This window comes from Triturus cristatus, chromosome 4_1 (genome assembly GCF_964204655.1).
Source record: "Triturus cristatus chromosome 4_1, aTriCri1.1, whole genome shotgun sequence".
NCBI lineage: Eukaryota > Metazoa > Chordata > Amphibia > Caudata > Salamandridae > Triturus > Triturus cristatus.
In genome coordinates this window covers 271,334,742-271,352,275 of record NC_140585.1, presented here as the reverse complement: position 1 = coordinate 271,352,275, position 17,534 = coordinate 271,334,742, and positions in this window count along the sequence as shown.

Here is a 17,534-nt window from a genome sequence, read left to right as displayed (position 1 = left end):
TTAAAGGGGGGCACTATTTTACTCAGGTGTCTAGTGTCTATACCCCTGTCTTTCTCTCTATTGAGAATGCTGCCACCAGTGGGGTCTAACCCACTTAATTTCTGCTCTCGGGCCAAGGCAAGTCTTTCTTTGGCGAGGGCAAGTTCTTCCCGCTCGATCCTCAGATTGACCTCCCGCATCTTCGCTTCATGCTCCCTCCTCTGAGGGGAAGTCATTCCTCTCTGAGAAGGTGCCTGAGAGACATGTGTATGAACCGATCTGCCAGAGCCTCTGGAGAGAGACCTAGCTCGTCCGTTCCCAAGGTTAAGCCTGCTTGAGCGTGGGCCCGGGGCTCCCCCAGTTCCATTCTCATGCCTGCTTAAGTTGGTCCTTGTAAGCCTGCCGACTACCACTGGACCTTTGTCTGCCTCGTCTCCCGATAACTCGTCCTCGTCCTCCTCCTCTGTGTGGAGGTCGAGGTCTGGGTCACCGAGGGTTCCCTCTAAGGGAGGCATGTTCCCATCTGCACTGGGGGGAACTGGGTTAGAGGACCTCCTAGCATCGTACGCCTCTAAGAGACCTATCAGTATTGCGATGGTAGGGTTAGAACCCTGGTTTAGCTTCCTGGAGGCACACAGTTGTCTCATCTCCTTGAAGCTAAGAGTTGCATATCGTGACACGACCTGTGGAGGGTCACTGACCACTAAGGGAGTCCCTGCAGACTCTCCGTGGACCGACATGCTTTTCTAGTGAGGTGTAAGTGTTGCACCTACCTACACTATGGGTTTACCTACTGATCCCTTGCTAAGAGTTGTAGTCAGGGTGTGCTAAGCCCTGTTACACTACAACAGCCGGTTCAGTAGAACTCAGAGTATTCTAAGTTAAGTTATATGTACCTGGGTACTTATGTGATCTTTCACTGCGATATTCTTAGGATACGTGTGTGGTAAAACAACAGCAAGCTCAAATCCCAACCGCTGCTCACCAATGTGAGAAGTTGGCCTGATATGTAGTGCTCACTATTCTAGTGATCACTGTGTATCATTCCAAACGACCCTTATTGATGATTGGTTGCAAGTCAACCTTATAGACCAGCTATCCTAGTAGCGTGGATACGAGCAGTCTTAGGCTAAACTCTAGAGGGCGTGTTAAGCCAGCTGTTTACCATCACATATACCCCTTGAACACCAAGTGAAAGGACACCACACAAGTTGTTACGAAAATAAAAGGATATTTATTTATAACAAGACTACCCTGGCTCTTTATGAGTCAGGGAGCTAAGCACACTACAAAACTCTTAGGAAAATACTTCAGTTGCACAATTTACACAAATGCCCGAGGGGCACGAGAAACCATCTACACTAACAGTGAAATGCGAATGGTTAGAGTCTGGAGGTACTGATTCCGGAGTGTTCCGATCAGTGGGACTAAACGAAAAAGGACCTGGACACTTGTAGAGCGAACCTGCGATGGAGCACCGAGATGCTCGAGTTACCTAGCCCGGAGGCTGCGGCTGCGTGAAGTTCGGCAAGATGTCGGGAGTCCTCGTGTAGTCTCAGGAGCCTGAAAGAAGAAGTTGCTGGCAGGCGACCAGTGACGATGTTCAGAGCGATCCAAGCCTGGATCGGTGATGAAGGAAACCTGAAAGCAGAGGGGACTCAGTTCTCAACCGCTAGCCAGCGATCGTGTGGGTACCAGGGGGGTACCGGCTGAAGTCACCTCGACCAGGTGAGTGGGTGACGTCGGACTCGGCTGTTCCTCGGACCAGGAGGCGCGGCGGCGACCAGGATGGAGGGCGAGCTGTCCCACGAAGGTGTCTGCTGTCGATGATGCTGGGCCCAGGAAGGGGCAGCGGATCTTGGCAGTGGCAACCCAAGCGGGGGAGTCAAGATGGCGTCGGGAGTGGACCAGGAGGGTCCGTGGTACTCCTCTGTTGAAGGGGAGCAAGAGCCAGTCTGGAGCAACCAGACCGGTGATGCAAATAATCTTGGAGCGTCGTGAAGAGGGCCACAAGCCGGTCGGCAAGTGGTCGGACAACGCTGGGAACAGCAAGAAGCGGAAGGGCCCCCACGCAGATCTCGTGGATGCTGGGGAGACAGACTTCGATGCTGGAGCTGCTCAGGGTTTAGGGCTTCTCAAACCCTAGGTGCACTCACTCGAGGGTCCCTCGGTGGGCGTGCTAGATAAGCGTCGTGCAGGTTCTGAAGATAGCCGGTCCCGCAGGTCTCGTCACACCTACGACTCTCAGCTGGGCTGATGAGGTAGGTAAAAGGTCAGAGATGGCAGGGAACTCGGGTCTCGTCGAGCTGGGCAGTCTTGATCCGTAGGAGACGTACAGCAAACCGCAAGCGCTTAGGTGGTGCCTGCTGGTGCAGGGTGGCTACTCCTTAGCCACAAGGGAGAGTCTTCAGAAATAGTCAAGAGTTCCTTTCGTGGAAAGTGGTTCGTGATTCGGAGTTATCCGATTATCTGATTATCCAATTTGGGAAGGGGACTCGCTCCTACCTTTATTCTAAGAAAAGGGGCTGGCCCGTGACTAGGTTCTACCTATGGGTGGAGCCAGGAGGGGGGTGGTTACACCCCTATACTTTGTCCGGCTTCGCGCCAGCTCAGGGGCTGGTGTGCCCCCGAAACTGGTTTGAGCCGGGCTATGCACAGTGAGCACCGGGGTGCCACTTGCAATCACCTTCCTTTCAGCCCTGCCTACCTGGGATACACAAACCCTGTCTGGGATGGTGCTAACACCGCCCTCGACAGGAAACCCTTTGTCCAAGCTCCCCTTGCTGGAAGGTCCCCCAGCAGCAGGAGGTCAGACTTGTGTCTGGTGGCAGCATCCATTTTGTGATGCTGAGGCTTGAGTCAACTTTAACCGGGGTTCAAGGTTACTTCCATGTCGTGTCCCTCTAAAAGGGGGAAATGCTAACCCCGTCGCCAGGACTGGCGAGGGGTTCGTATTCCCATTCGTATGACACCTTACTCGACATGTGTAGGTGATGTGATGCCAAAGTTAGCAAATAACCGCAAGGATTATAATGCATTAAAAGTAGTTGGCCCGCGTCACCATGGAACGGCTATTAGGACTTGGTTCCGCAAGCCGTCGACGGGCTCAGCTCGCGCCAGAGCACCGTCCCACATGATTCCCTGCACTCTGCCTTCAGGATTGATAAGGCCTGCTATAGGAGTGACTGATAGGAATCCATGTGTCCATTTTAGGGTTTAGGTGTAGGAATACTACACCTACAGCAACGGGTGATTACACCACGTGGCCCCAGCTGTCGTGCAGCCAGTTGTGTCAGATTTGGGCGGCCATTCCAGGGGTGGCATAATACATGCTTCAGCCCCTGGCAGGCCCTGGGTACACCGATGCCCTGGATACCTGTGGTATGCTGAGACAGGGACTGACACGGCGGCCCAGTTCCAATTAGTGGATGCACCTAATGTACATGTGTGTTAATTTCGAGAGAGAACAGCTAGGCTGTGGGTCTGATTGGCTGGCCCACAGCCGGAGAAAGTCGTAAACCAATGAAGCAAAAGCAAAAAATCTGGGTGATCATAGGATTGCAGACCCTACTCTCCTACAGGTATTATCAACCACGTATTTCTATAGGTCCCAATCAATGTTCATATTGCAGAGAGGAAGGTCATTTCAAGTATAGTTGTCCTAAATTAATGCAGCGTACTAATAATGCGTATGGCGCGAGAGGTAGAGGTAGTCAGCAAGCTCCTAAAGGTAGAGGGCGTGGAAATGTTCCCCAGAACGCGTGTCCTCTTCCGCCTCAAAATACGATAAATAGCTTTGATCAGCAAGCCACTGCAACTGGTAATAAAGCTCAGTACTATAATAATGATTATTATGCAGAAGACGACAATGTGGAAGGTAATGATTACTAGGACAGCCATAGACAGAGAGAGGGAGTTGTTTCAGTACCAGTGGATCAGAGTGGACCGTATGTTAAGGTGACTACAGCGAATGTAACAGAACCCTTTCTGCTGGACACTGGTGCTGCAAAGAGTTCAATTATGCATTCAAAACTCCCTGGCGCGCCTTTGTCTGGCGAAATGAATGTTTCAGTAGGTTTTTCTGGCGCCCCAGTTAGGAACCCGATTTCTAGTCATATGCTCCTTTCTGTTGGACCTTGTGAGCTAAAAGCACCCCTCATCCTAACGACAGGTTGTGGTGAAAATCTGCTAGGATTGGATTTGTTAAAAAGATTGCATGCAACGCTATATTGTTCTCTCTCAGGAGTACAACTTACATTAGGCAAGAAAGTGATTTCCCCGATGTATTTGTCTAAAAATGCAATGCCACCTGAATTGTCATCCCTTCCGGATGTCCTTTGGGCTACTGGTCCCAATGATGTAGGTCTCTTGGAAATACCGCCATACGTGGTCACTTTAAAAGCCAATGTCAGATTGCCACGCATTCCCCAGTACAAGATCTCCAATGAAGGTCAGAGAGCGTTGTTAGCCAGTGATTTGATTAAAAGGGTGTAATTGAAGAAACAAGAAGCAACATTTGCAATAGTCCGGTTTTACCTGTCTTAAAACGAACGGACCCTTCACTGCCACCTGTTTACAGATTTGTGATTGATCTTAGAGAGGTTAATAAGATTGTTGTGCCACAGTTTCCAGTTGTCCCTGATATAACTGCCTTGTTAACTATGATTCCAGCCTCCGCTGCATGGTTCTCAGTGATCGATTTAAAGAATGCTTTCTTTAGCATCCCAATTGCAGAGGAGAGTAGGGACATTTTTGGCTTCAGTTTAGGAGGTCGAAGCTTCCGTTTTAAACGCGCTCCACAGGGCTACTGCGAAAGTCCATCAATATACAGTCAAGCTTTAAAAGCGCAGCTTGATGCACTTGTTTTACCTAGTGGCGCTATCCTTATTCAGTACGTTGATGATTTACTAATCGCCGCGGATACTGAAAAGATTTGCAAAGAAGTTACATTGTCATTGTTGCGTCATTTGTCTGCCTCTCATCACAAAGTGTCTCTCTCAAAAATGCAATATTGTCGACAAGAAGTGACCTACTTAGGTCATCTCTTATCGAAGGAGGGAAGGAAACTGACCCCAGAAAGAATTCAAGCCATTGCACAATTGAGTGTGCCAAGAACACAGAGAGTGCGTGCTTTCTTGGGCATTACTTCATACTGTAGGCATTGGATACCGAATTTCTCTTTGCTGGCAAAACCCCTGTTAGCATTAACATGTAAAGACACACCAAATCCTGTTCCATGGTCTGAAGAGTGTCAGAAAAGTTTTTGGGAATTGCGTGATGCATTATGTTCAGCTCCTGTGTTGGGTACCCCTGACTACAGCAAGCCTTTTACATTGTATGTTCATGAAAAAGATGGTTGCGCATTATCAGTGTTAACACAGCCTTTTGGCGACAGACCGCGTCCATGTGCATATTTTTCGTCAACCTTGGACCCGGTAGCGAGGGCATTGCCAAGTTGTCTGAGAGCTACAGCCGCAGCAGCTATGTCTATTCGACAGTCTGCTGGACTGGTAATGGATAACACATTGATTGTAATGGTCCCACATGCTGTGGACACATTATTAAACAGGACCAAGACACAGCACTTAACTAGTGCTCGATTGTCAGGATATGAATTGACACTATTGGCAAATCATATACACATAAAGAGATGCAACACGTTGAACCCAGCTACATTATTGCCGATTCCAGCAGACATAGATGAGATTGAGCAACATGATTGTCTGTTCAGAACAGAAGAAGAGACGAAAGGGAGAATAGATCTTAAAGATACTCCCCTGACTGAGTGTGATGGTACCTTATGAGTGGATGGTTCGTGCTTTAAGCTTCCGAATGGTGATACGACTGCTGCATATGCTATCACGACTTTGCACACGATTGTTGAAACTGCACGAGTGCCACATAATTCGGCTCAAGCAGCAGAATTAATTGCCCTTACAAGAGCATGCGTGTTGTCTGAAGGAATTAAAGTGAACATATATACTGACAGCCAGTATGCCTTTGGCGTGGCCCTTAGTTTTGGGCGCCTATGGAAGGAACGTGGGTTCCTGACTTCGCATGGAGCTAAAATTCAGAATGGCAAGTTGGTGAATGATCTCCTTGAGTCACTGACCCTACCGTTACAAGTTGCGATTATGAAATGCAGTGCGCACAAGAAAGTCACTGATGATGTTGGTCGTGGTAATGCATTTGCTGATGAAATCGCGAAAGAAACAGCAAAAGATGTGAAGACTCAAATGTATGTTGCAGGCCCTGCAAGATGGGTTGGTGATGTTGGAATGTGTGAAGACACGATAGAGAGTGTGAAGTCCCTTCAAGCTGAAGCCACAGAGAAAGAGTTGAGCAAGTGGAGAGAAAGTACGGGTAAATTGGATGAGAATGGTTGTTGGATTGATTTGTCAGAACACCGGCGATGGTTGCTACCTGATGCATATGTGCTTCCAGTGGTTACTATGGCACATGGAATGGCACATATCAGTGTGAAAGGAATCTGTAAGTTGTTGGCTCCAGTATGGCAGAACGCTGGAATTCCCAAGTGTGCAGAGAATGTGGTCAAGAATTGTATGGTATGTTTGAAATACAACCCTGGTAGGGGAACCCCAACTCCAGCTGGTCATTTTGCGCCTCCATCATATCCATTTGAGGTTTTGCAGCTAGATTTTATCCACATGGAAAGGTGCAACAACCTGAAATATGTACTGGTTGTTGTTTGTGCTTTTTCAAAATGGATAGAAGCATATCCCCTAAAAGACAACACTGCTTTATCCACAGCCAAGGCCCTTGTGAAAGAAGTTTTCCCAAGGTTTGGAATGCCAAGAATGGTGTGGAGTGATAATGGAAGTGAATTTGTGGGTCGAGTGATGAAGAATGTATGTGAGGGGTTAGGGATAAAGCAGAAATGTCACGCTGCAAATCACCCCCAATCAGCTGGATTAGTGGAGTGCTACAACGGCACTCTAAAGCTCAAGCTGGCCAAAATCCAGGCGAGCTCCGGTCTTAAATGGCCTGACGCTCTGCCTTTAGCACTCCTATCCACCAGAATGACCGTACACTCACGAGTGGGACTTAGCCCATATGAGATCATTTTTGGCCACCCGGCCAATGTATGGGGTGTGCCAAGACCGACAAAATTCAGCAAAATCGAACATCCAGTACTGCTTGACTATCTGTACGAATTGACGGCTAAATTGCATGTTTTACACCAACAGGTGCACGATACTCTCCCCCAGGCCTCTGAGGCTCCAGGACACCATATCGACCCTGGCACGTGGGTTCTCGTGAAGAACTTCCAGCGAAAGAACAACGATGAGCCCCGTTGGATCGCCCTCACCTCATACTTCTATCGACAAGATCAGCGGTTCGAGTAAAAGGGAAAAAGAATTGGATTCACGGCGCCCACTGTAAACGGATCCCTTTGCCTCTACCAAATGACCAGTGGGTCCAGGAGGGTATCGCTGATTCTGAAACAGACACTGTACACCGTTTTGTACCATTCAGTGATGCACGCGTGAGAGGCACAACTTCAGCACAAGAAAGTGACGATATTTTGCAAGAAGCTGTGCCACCGTCAATTCGATTGGACACCACAGAGCCTGAACTCTTGTTTCAAGACCAGACAGTACCTGGCCGTTTCCGCTACAACTTGAGACCAAGGCCTATGGACAAATAAATATTCCTTTCCCTTACCTTTTTGTTTTTGATATTATAGCTCTCCCATCTGAAGGACTTTCTTGATTTTTGTTTTTCGAACCACCATCCGGGTTCAGCCGCAGGGTCGCGGTGCCAAGACTTTGGGGTACAGGCCGAAGACGTTAGGTCAACGGTTCTGGTTGGTCTAGGGCGTTCCCTGGACTGACAGGCATACTCCTTAGCAGAAGATACTCACCAGCCGCGAGCGGCACGATTAGAGGATGGAGTTTTTCAAGATGGAGAGACCCGCTGAGGAAATGAACTTTAAAACGAAAATATGTAGAATCATGAAGAGCAAACGTTTTGTATTATTTTGTCTGTATTATTTAGTATGATGGTGTTTACTGTAGGTTATGTATTCTTCTCCTCTCAGGAGCCATTTGCACCTACTGTACAACCTATACCTCCTCCAACTGCCTCCTTGCACTCTTTTCACCCTCTGCCTGAACACGAACAAGCTAGACGTTCCGAGTTTGTAAACAATTCATTCATTCAACTCCTGCACCAGCACCAGCTAGTCATGAATACAACCAATTGCTGGGTGTGTGGTTTAATGCCACATACCATTAACAAGGGTATTCCTTATCTAGTGCTGCCGTTTAGCTATAATGGATCGTCATGGGCATTCCAGACCATGTTTCTCTTTGCATTAGATGCCTACTCCCCGCGACAACCGCGTTCCATCAGACCTAGCACCAATAATAAAGCTTTAATGAAAGGAGTTGCCGATATGAGCAGAGATATCGACGCATACTCATCTATTCCCAAGGATGAATTGCGAGCTTATGTAGGGTGGAACGCGACGGGGTATAGTAGTAGTCTGGGTAAAAGGCAGCGAAAAATCTCATCCCCAATTTGGGTCGTACCCCACATAGGTCGGTTCTGTTTACAAGGTAATGGTCATAATCCCAGAGCTCAACTGGGGAAAAGTGACTGTACTGAAATGTACACTTTTCCATCACAGTTTTCCCCTGCGTTTTTGGCTGCCAAGGGTACATATTTTGTCTGCAATGACCGAGCATATACATGGTTGCCCCCTGATTTCTCGGGCACATTTTATATTGCAAATTTGCTACCGCCAACATTTACTGCTGCCTCTGATTATCACAAGACCAGAGTTGTAAGAGGCGTGATTAGTAAGGAGGATACTGCCGGTCAGGATCCGGGAGACTTCTTTTTGGGTTTCCTGCCGTTTTGGGGACCTATGGTCAATAGTAGGAACCTGAGACAACTGACTCGTGTGGTTGAATCCACTGTTAATGTTACGGCTGGTGCCCTTCGTAATTTGACAGCTGAGCTCCAAGCGGATCGCCTCATGACTTTGCAGAACCGTATGGTTCTAGACGTCATACTTGCAGACCGCGGTGGGGTATGTAAGGTTATCCAATCTAGCTGTTGCATTTTCATACCAGATAACGCTCCAACAGTTTATCAAGCCATCTCCAAACTGCATAAAATATCTGAATCTATTCACGTGGATAAAGGAGATTGGTCACTGGTGGGGTGGTTCTGGGAACTGATATCTGCCTGGGGTTGGAAGATTCTGATGGTCATTGGAATGATCTTAGCCATTCTTTTCCTGTTCTGTCTGTGTATACAGTGTGCTCCTGCGATATGTGGCCTCTGTGCTACATTATGTGTAAGGAAACCTGTATCGAGGGACGGGCTAAGCAATAGGATGATGCTACAGCAACATCTCCATGACTTCATGAATATAGACCTGGACTCGGATTGATATGAGTATAGGTATTGCCTATGTAAGGGCAAAAGGAGGGTCTGTGGTACTTTAAAATTTAGGAACGCGTAGGAGGCAGGGCCCTACCCCTGTCTATTCCGGTATTAGCGAACCGTGAATGGTCAATGCGGTATGTACAAGTGCTTTGTATAACATTTCATCGATAAATGCACTATGTATACGATGTTACACATTGACTTCGCGGGTTCCATCTTAGAGCGGTGGCAATCTTATGGTTGCCCTCACATAGGCTACACATTACGAACAAGTACGGGCCTTTAGAACACATGTGCCTTCCTTTGACTTCTCTGTGACCTGTGCGACTTGGCTCCACCGCCCCGGGTCAGTTTGGTCCCACGGGCTGCCCGTCCTACGCCACCTGTGATTAGCATCAGGGTTTGACACACCATAAAGCCTCTTCATGAACACAAGCCTCCGGCTAATCTCTTTCACATCTGACTCTTCCTGCTTTATGGCTTGTTTTATAAACAGGAGATGCCCGTGTTTATTGGGGCCTGTTGATATCTGATGTGGGATCTGAGCCTCGCTGGGTAAATAATTGTGGGCTGGCTTAACTGGAATGTGGGATGGTCATCATGACTCTGCCTTTTCGTTTGTAATGAATACATGTGAATGACCATATCGTAAAACGAGGAATGTGTGCCTGAAGCATGATGTTTTGTATTTAAGGAGAAGCCCGTTTCTGTAAGGTTAAGCAGTCTCCTGAGAACATACATTGTGCTGTACTTCTCGGATACCTGCAATTGGTCTGCAGCCAATAAATCGATCTTTGACTTCACCTAGAAGACTCTGTGTTTCTGTGCGTCTGAAACAGGAAGAACTCGAAGTCTTAGGGTGTGTTCCCCTGCACCGCTGGGCTTTAAAAACCCAGTACTTCAAGTGTCAGTCAGTCTCAGTCAGTGTGAGTCAGTCAGTCAGTGTCAGTCAGTCAGTCAGTGTCAGTCAGTCAGTGTCAATCAGTGTCAGTGTCAGTCAGTCAGTCAGTCAGTCAGTGTCAGTCAGTCAGTGTGAGAAGTTGGCCTGGTATATGATGCTCACTAGTTAAAGTGATCACCTTGTACCATGCCAAGCAACCCTTATGGTGTGGTTGTAAGTCAACCTTTTCGGACTAGCTGCCCTAGTGGTAGCGTAGGCTAAGCAGTCTTTGAGGCTAAACTCGTGAAGCGTGTTAAGCCAGCTGTTTTACCAAATGCAACCCCCTTTTATACCAATGAAAGGACACCACACAGATATATATTCAAAATATATATGTATTTATTTCTCAAAGTAACCCCTAGTCTCTTTATGAGCACAGGAGCACAAATCGTCAAACAAGATTATCACAGAATACACAGAAGTTGCACTTTATATGGATAGGCCCTGGTGGCCACTCGAACCATATACTAAAATAGTGGTATAAGTACCACGAACAGAAAAGGGAAAAGGCCTAGGGCCTCTAGAATCGCTGGGCCTACAAGGAGCTAACGTCAGTTAGTGACCAGGAGGTCCACGGGTGGCGTGTGCAGAGCAAATAGTCACACGCGTGCTCCCATAGGTTTCAATGGGTGCGTAAAAAGTACAAAGTTACTGCAAAGGAGATCTTCCGGGTTGACTAGGAACTTAAGATTTGGAACACAGGCACTAGAGATGTATTACTACACTTGGGCACCGGAGTACCAGCTTTACCTCACCCACAGGAAGCGGGTGCATAGGCCTCAAAGTGCGTCGGGTTTCTTCTATCTGTTCCGTTGAGCCTGAAGACAAAGATGCTGCAGGCGGCCGGTCCGGGAGAGATGCGGTGGATCCAAGGGTGGATCGGAGTTGCAGAAGACCTGAAAGCAGAGGGGACAGTGTTCACAGTCACTAGCCAGTGACCGGCGTGGCACCAGGTAGGTACCAGGCGATGTCGGGTGCAAACAGGTGATGAGGGGTAGCTTGTCTCCGCAGCCACGTGGTCCCTGAAGGTCGACGACGTCCAGGAGTCGGCTCACGAGCTGTCCCACGCAGGCTCTCGCTGTCGGCGGTGTCGGCGACTTGGTCGAAGCAACCAAGCCTTGGCAAAAGCAATTGTAGGAGGATTCGGAAATCAGCTGTTGGTTCTGACCAGCAAGGTCAGAGGGATTGCTCCTTTGGAGAGGAGCAAGGGCCAGTCTGGAGCAACCAGACCAGCGGTGTTTTTTGTAGAGTTCGTCGCCAAGATGGCCACTAGCCAGCGGGCCAGCAACCGGTTAGGCGCGTCGAGTGGCAAAATGCAGAAGGGCCCCACGCAGATCGTGGAGATTCTGGAGGGCTCACCTTTGGTGCAAATGCTGCTCGAGAGTTGGGCTTCTCAGATCCCAAAGCACAACTTGGAGGGAGCCTCGGTTGTTGCACTTGTCAGCTTGTCGTAGTCGATCCAAGATGGCTGGCTCCACGTGTCTCGGTGCCTCCACGGGTCTCCTCTTTTCAGGGACTGTGGATCGGGCGGTGAGAGGTCTGGAGGTCCAGGTCTTGTCAGTCTCTGGGCTCGGGCTCCGGCGGGAGGCGGCGGCAAAGCAGACGTTGATTCGCTGGATGGTGCTTGCGTTAGCAAGGTGGTCACTCCCTGACCACAGGGGAGATTGGCTTCAGTCCTCTGTGCAGCAGAGCGTCGAAGTTCCCGTCTTCTTCTTAGTGTTAAGTTGATTTCAGGATGTCTGAAGTCTTAGGACACAGCTCCTACCTTTAAGCGGATTCTAGGGGCCGGACTACCTGCTAGGTCCCTCCCTATGGGTGGGACCAGGAAGGGGGGTGGTTACACCCCCAATCCTTTGTCCAGCTCGCCCCAGGCCCGGGACTGGTGTGCCCCAGGACCGGTTTGAACTGGCATATGCACCGAGGCTCCTTGTGAGCCACAGGCATGTCTGGTTTCTTTCAAGCCCTACCTGACCAATACACAAAATCCTGTCTGGGGTGGTGCACGCACCTCCCCTGGCAGGAAACCCTTTGTCCACACCTCCCAAGCTGGAAGGACTCCCAGCAGCAGGAGGGCAGACTTGTGTCTGTGGTGGCAGCATCCATTTTGTGGAGCTGAGGCTATGTCTGATTTTACCCGGGTTTCAGGTACTGTACATGTCGTGTCCCTCTAGAAGGGTGGAATGCTAACCCCGTCGCCAGAATTGGCGAGGGGTTAGTATTCCAATTCGTATGACACCTTACTCGACATGTTTTGATAAAGCCAAACCAAAGATAGCATTTAACCGCGAGGTTCATAATGCACTTAAGAGTATATGGTATGACGATACCTGGAAACAGTAGAAGGAAGTTGTTCCGACCACTGCAGACAGGCTCAGCTCATGCCAGAGCACCATCTCACATGGAACCAAGCACTCTGCCTTCAGGATTGTTAAGGCCTGCCATAGGAGTGACTTATAGGTTACCAGGTGTCCCATTTAAGGTTAGGTATAGGTATACTACACCTAAGTAAGAGGTGATTACACCAACTTACCCCAGCTGAGTGATCAGCCAGTTGTGTCAAATTGTTAGGCCAAGCCTGGGGTGGCATAATACATGCTTCAGCCCCTGGCAGGCCTTGGGTACACCAATGCCCTGGGTACCTAGTGTACACTGGTACAGGGGCTGACAGGGTGATCCACTTCCAATTGGTTATGCACCTAGGGTGCATAGTTTTAATTTAGTAGAGAGAACAGCAGGCTGGGGGTCTGATTGGCAGGCCCACAGCCTCAATATGTCAAAAACCAGTGAAGCAAAAAGCTAAAATTTGGGGTGACCATAGGATAGCAGACCCTACTCTCCTACACAACCCCCCCCCAAACGCTGGGACATTAAACTAGCCTTGACCAGTCTCGTCTTCATGTCCTAAGTGGAAGTACCTGGAGAGACCATCTGCATTCCCATGGTCAGTACCTGGCCGGTGCTCCACTGTAAAGTCCATCCCCTGTAGGGAAATGGACCACCTAAGCAGTTTGGGGTTTTCACCCTTCATCTGATTTAGCCACAAGAGGGGCTTATGGTCGGTCTGAATCTTGAAGTGAGTGCCAAACAAGTATGGCCTCAGCTTCTTCAGGGCCCACACCACAGCAAAGGCCTCCCTCTCAATAGCTGACCAATTCTTCTCTCTGGGGGTCAACCTTCTGCTAATAAAAGCAATGGGTTGGTCTTGACCATCTACATTAAGTTGTGACAGCACAGCTCCCACACCCAACTCAGAAGCATCTGTTTGGACAATAAACTCTTTGGAGTAGTCAGGACTTTTCAGGATAGGTGCAGAGCACATGGCCTCCTTCCGGTCATCAAATGCCTTTTGACAGCTTACTGTCCACTGAACCTTTTTGGGCATCTTCTTGGATGTCAGATCATTAAGAGGAGTCACAATGGACCCATAGTTCTTAACAAACTTCCTGTAGTACCCAGTCAAGCCCAAGAAAGCTCGAACTTGAGTCTGGGTGGTTGGAGGGGACCAGTCCTTGATGGATTGTATCTTACTCTCCAGTGGTTGAACTTGGCCTCCACCTACAAGGTGGCCCAAATATACAACCTTACTCTGCCCTATCTGGCACTTTGTAGCCTTGATAGTGAGGCCTGCCCTTTGCAGAGCCTCAAGAGCCTTCTTCAGGTGGATCAGGTGATCCTCCCAGGTGGAGCTAAAGACAGCAATGTCATCAAGATATGCTGCGCAAAAGTCATCCAACCCAGTAAGGACTTGGTTCACCAGCCTTTGGAAGGTGGCAGGTGCATTCTTCAGACCAAAGGGCATCACCACAAACTGGTAGTGCCCACCTGGGGTTGAGAATGCTGTTTTGGCCTTAGACTCCTCAGCTAATCTGATTTGCCAATAGCCAGCTGTTAAGTCAAATGTGCTCAAAAACTTTGCAGAAGCTAGTTTGTCTATGAGCTCATCTGCCCTTGGAATAGGGTGTGCATCTGTCCTGGTGACAGCATTGAGTCCTCTGTAATCCACACAGAACCTCATCTCTCTCTTGCCATCTTTGGTGTGAGGTTTGGGGACCAGAACCACTGGGCTAGCCCAGGGGCTCTCTGAGGGTTCAATGACACCTAATTCCAGCATTTTATGTACCTCAGCCTTTATACAGTCCCTGACATGGTCAGGTTGTCTGTAAAGCTTGTTCTTTACAGGCAGACTGTCACCAGTGTCCACCACATGGGTACACCAGTCAGTTTGACTAGGTATCAAGGAAAACATATGTGAAAATGATTGTAGAACCTGTCTACATTCAGTCTGCTGATGGGCAGTGAGGTTGCCTCCAAGGGTCACTCCTTCAACTGAGCCATCTTCAGGGTTCTGAGACAACAGGTCTGGGAGAGGGTCACTCTCTTCCTCCTGTCCCTCATCTGTAGCCATGAGCAAGCCCATGTCTGCCCTGTCAACATATGCTTTAAGCCTGTTAACATGGAGTACCCTGTGGGGACTCCTGGGAGTTCCTAGGTCGACCATGTAGGTGACCTCTCCCTTCTTTTCCAGGATTGTATGGGGTCCAGACCATTTGTCTTGGAGTGCTGCTGGGGCCACTGGCTCCAACACCCATACCTTCTGTCCTGGCTGAAACTCAACCAAGACAGCCTTTTGGTCATGCCAAGCTTTCTGTAAGGCCTGGCTTGCCTCAAGGTTTTTGGATGCCTTCTCCATATACTCAGCTATCCTGGAGCGGAGACCAAGTACATAGTCCACTATGCCTAGCTTAGGCTTTTTGAGAGGTAACTCCCATCCTTCCTTCACCAAACACAGTGGGCCTCTCACAGGGTGCCCAAACAACAATTCAAAGGGGCTGTAGCCAACTCCTTTTTGTGGGACCTCTCTGTAAGCAAACAGAAGGCAGGGTAGAAGGATGTCCCATCTTCGCCTGAGCTTTTCAGGTAATCCTTTGATCATACCCTTTAGGGTCTTATTGAATCTCTCAACAAGCCCATTGCATTGTGGGTGATAAGGGGTGGTGAACTTGTAGTTGACACCACATTCCTTCCACATAGCTGTCAAGTATCCTGACATAAAGTTGGTACCTCTGTCAGATACTACCTCCTTAGGAAACCCCACTCTGGAGAATACTCCCAGCAGGGCCCTGGCCACAACAGGTGCTGTAGTGGTCCTAAGGGGAATTGCCTCTGGATACCTGGTGGCATGATCCACTACCACCAGTATAAATCTGTGCCCAGATGCAGTGGGAGGATCCATGGGACCCACTATGTCTATTCCCACTCTTTCAAAGGGGACCCCCACCACAGGTAGTGGTATTAGGGGGGCCTTTGTTGTGCCACCTGATTTGCCACTGGCTTGGCAGGTAACACAGGAGCGACAAAACTCCTTTGTATCTTCATTCATGTGAGGCCAGTGAAAGTGAGGGACAAGTCTGTCCCAAGTCTTGTTCTGGCCTAAGTGTCCTGCTAAAGGAATGTCATGGGCCAAGGTAAGAAGGAAGCCCCTAAATTGCAGAGGTATAACCAACCTCCTGGTAGCACCAGGCTTGGGGTCTCTAGCCTCTGAATAAAGGAGCCCTTCATCCCAATACACTTTATGGGTACCTTGAGCATTCCCAGCAGCCTCAGCAGCAGCCAGCTGTCTGAGGGGTTCAAGAGAGGGACAGGATAACTGAGCCTGCCTCAAGTCAGCCCTTGAAGGTCCCCCTGTCCCTAGAAACTCAACCTGATCAGGTTCAAGCTCTTCAGGGACAGTTCCTTCAGGGTCCTCTAGATCAGCTTCCTGGGAAGGCTGATCATCACTCTGAGGCAGGGGGGAAGGCACAGCCTTGACCCTCCTGTTCTTCTTCTTGGTAGGTGCTTGGTCCATTGTTCCAGGATCCAAGACCTGAGGTTCAGTGAGGCACTTTTTGGCCTGTGACCTGGTCACAGCAAGGACATGTGATGATATACCTAACATCTCTGCATGAGTCCTGTACTCCACTTCTGACCATAGAGAACTCTCTAGGTCATTGCCCAACAAACATTCTACTGGGAGGTCTGCACTAACCACAACCCTTTTGAGGCCAGTTACCCCTCCCCATGAGAAGTTAACAACTGCCACACTATGTGAAGTAGTGGCATTGCTGGCATTGGTCACCAGGTAGTTCTCACCTGGTATGTACTGTCCAGGGTCCACAAAGCCTGGGGTCACCATAGTGACACTGGCACATGTGTCCCTGTAGGCTTGAGCCACTTTGTCATTAATTAAAGGAGTCTGTCTGTACTTGCCCAGGTTACTGGGGCTCACAGTCAGGGACAAATCAATGTCCCCATCACAGATCAAGACTGCCTGTGTCAGGGTTCTGTCTAAGTCAGAATCTCCTTCAGTTCCCATAGTGATTCCCACTACACCCTTTGTCTGGGGACCAACACTGCTAACAGTAGTACTGGGAGCAGGTGCCTTAGGGGCAACAGTGTTGGGGGCTCCACCCTTTTTGCAATCACTAGTCCAGTGAGTTGTATTCTTGCAATGATTGCACCAGGGTTTCTTTTGACCTTCTTTCTTCTTTTTGGACTGTTGTTGGGACCCACCCTCCTTAGCAGTAGTTTGGGGCCCTGTTGAAGACTTCTGGTCTTTAGGTTTCTGATCTCCACCCTTTTGGTCTGTTTTCTTCTGATCACCCCCTTGGCCCTGGTTCTGGTTCTTTTGCTTAACCCTGGTTCTGACCCATTTGTCTGCCTTCTTTCCCAATTCTTGGGGAGAGGTCAGATCAGAGTCAACCAAGTGTTGATGCAGTTGCTGGTTTTGACAGTTATTTAAAATCTGTTCTCTCATCATCAAATTATACAATCCTGTAAAATCAGATACCTTACTTCCCAGCAACCAACCCTCCAAAGCCTTAGTGGCACATTCAACATGTTCAGACCAGTCCTGAGTCTGTGTCTTTTGGGTGTCTCTGAACATTAACCTGTACTGTTCAGTGGTTAAGCCTAACCCATCTACCAGAACACTCTTCAGGACTCTGTAATTTCTGACATCCTCTTCTCTAACAGTGAGGAGTCTGTCTCTGCCTATTCCTTCAAAGGAGAGCCAGAGGATTGCTGCCCACTGGTCTTCAGGAACCTGCTGTACTTTACAGGCTCTCTCAAGAGCAGTTATCCATTTGTGGATGTCATCCCCACTTTTGTAGGGGGGCACAACCTTAGACAGGTTCCTATTATCAAAGACCCTATCTTT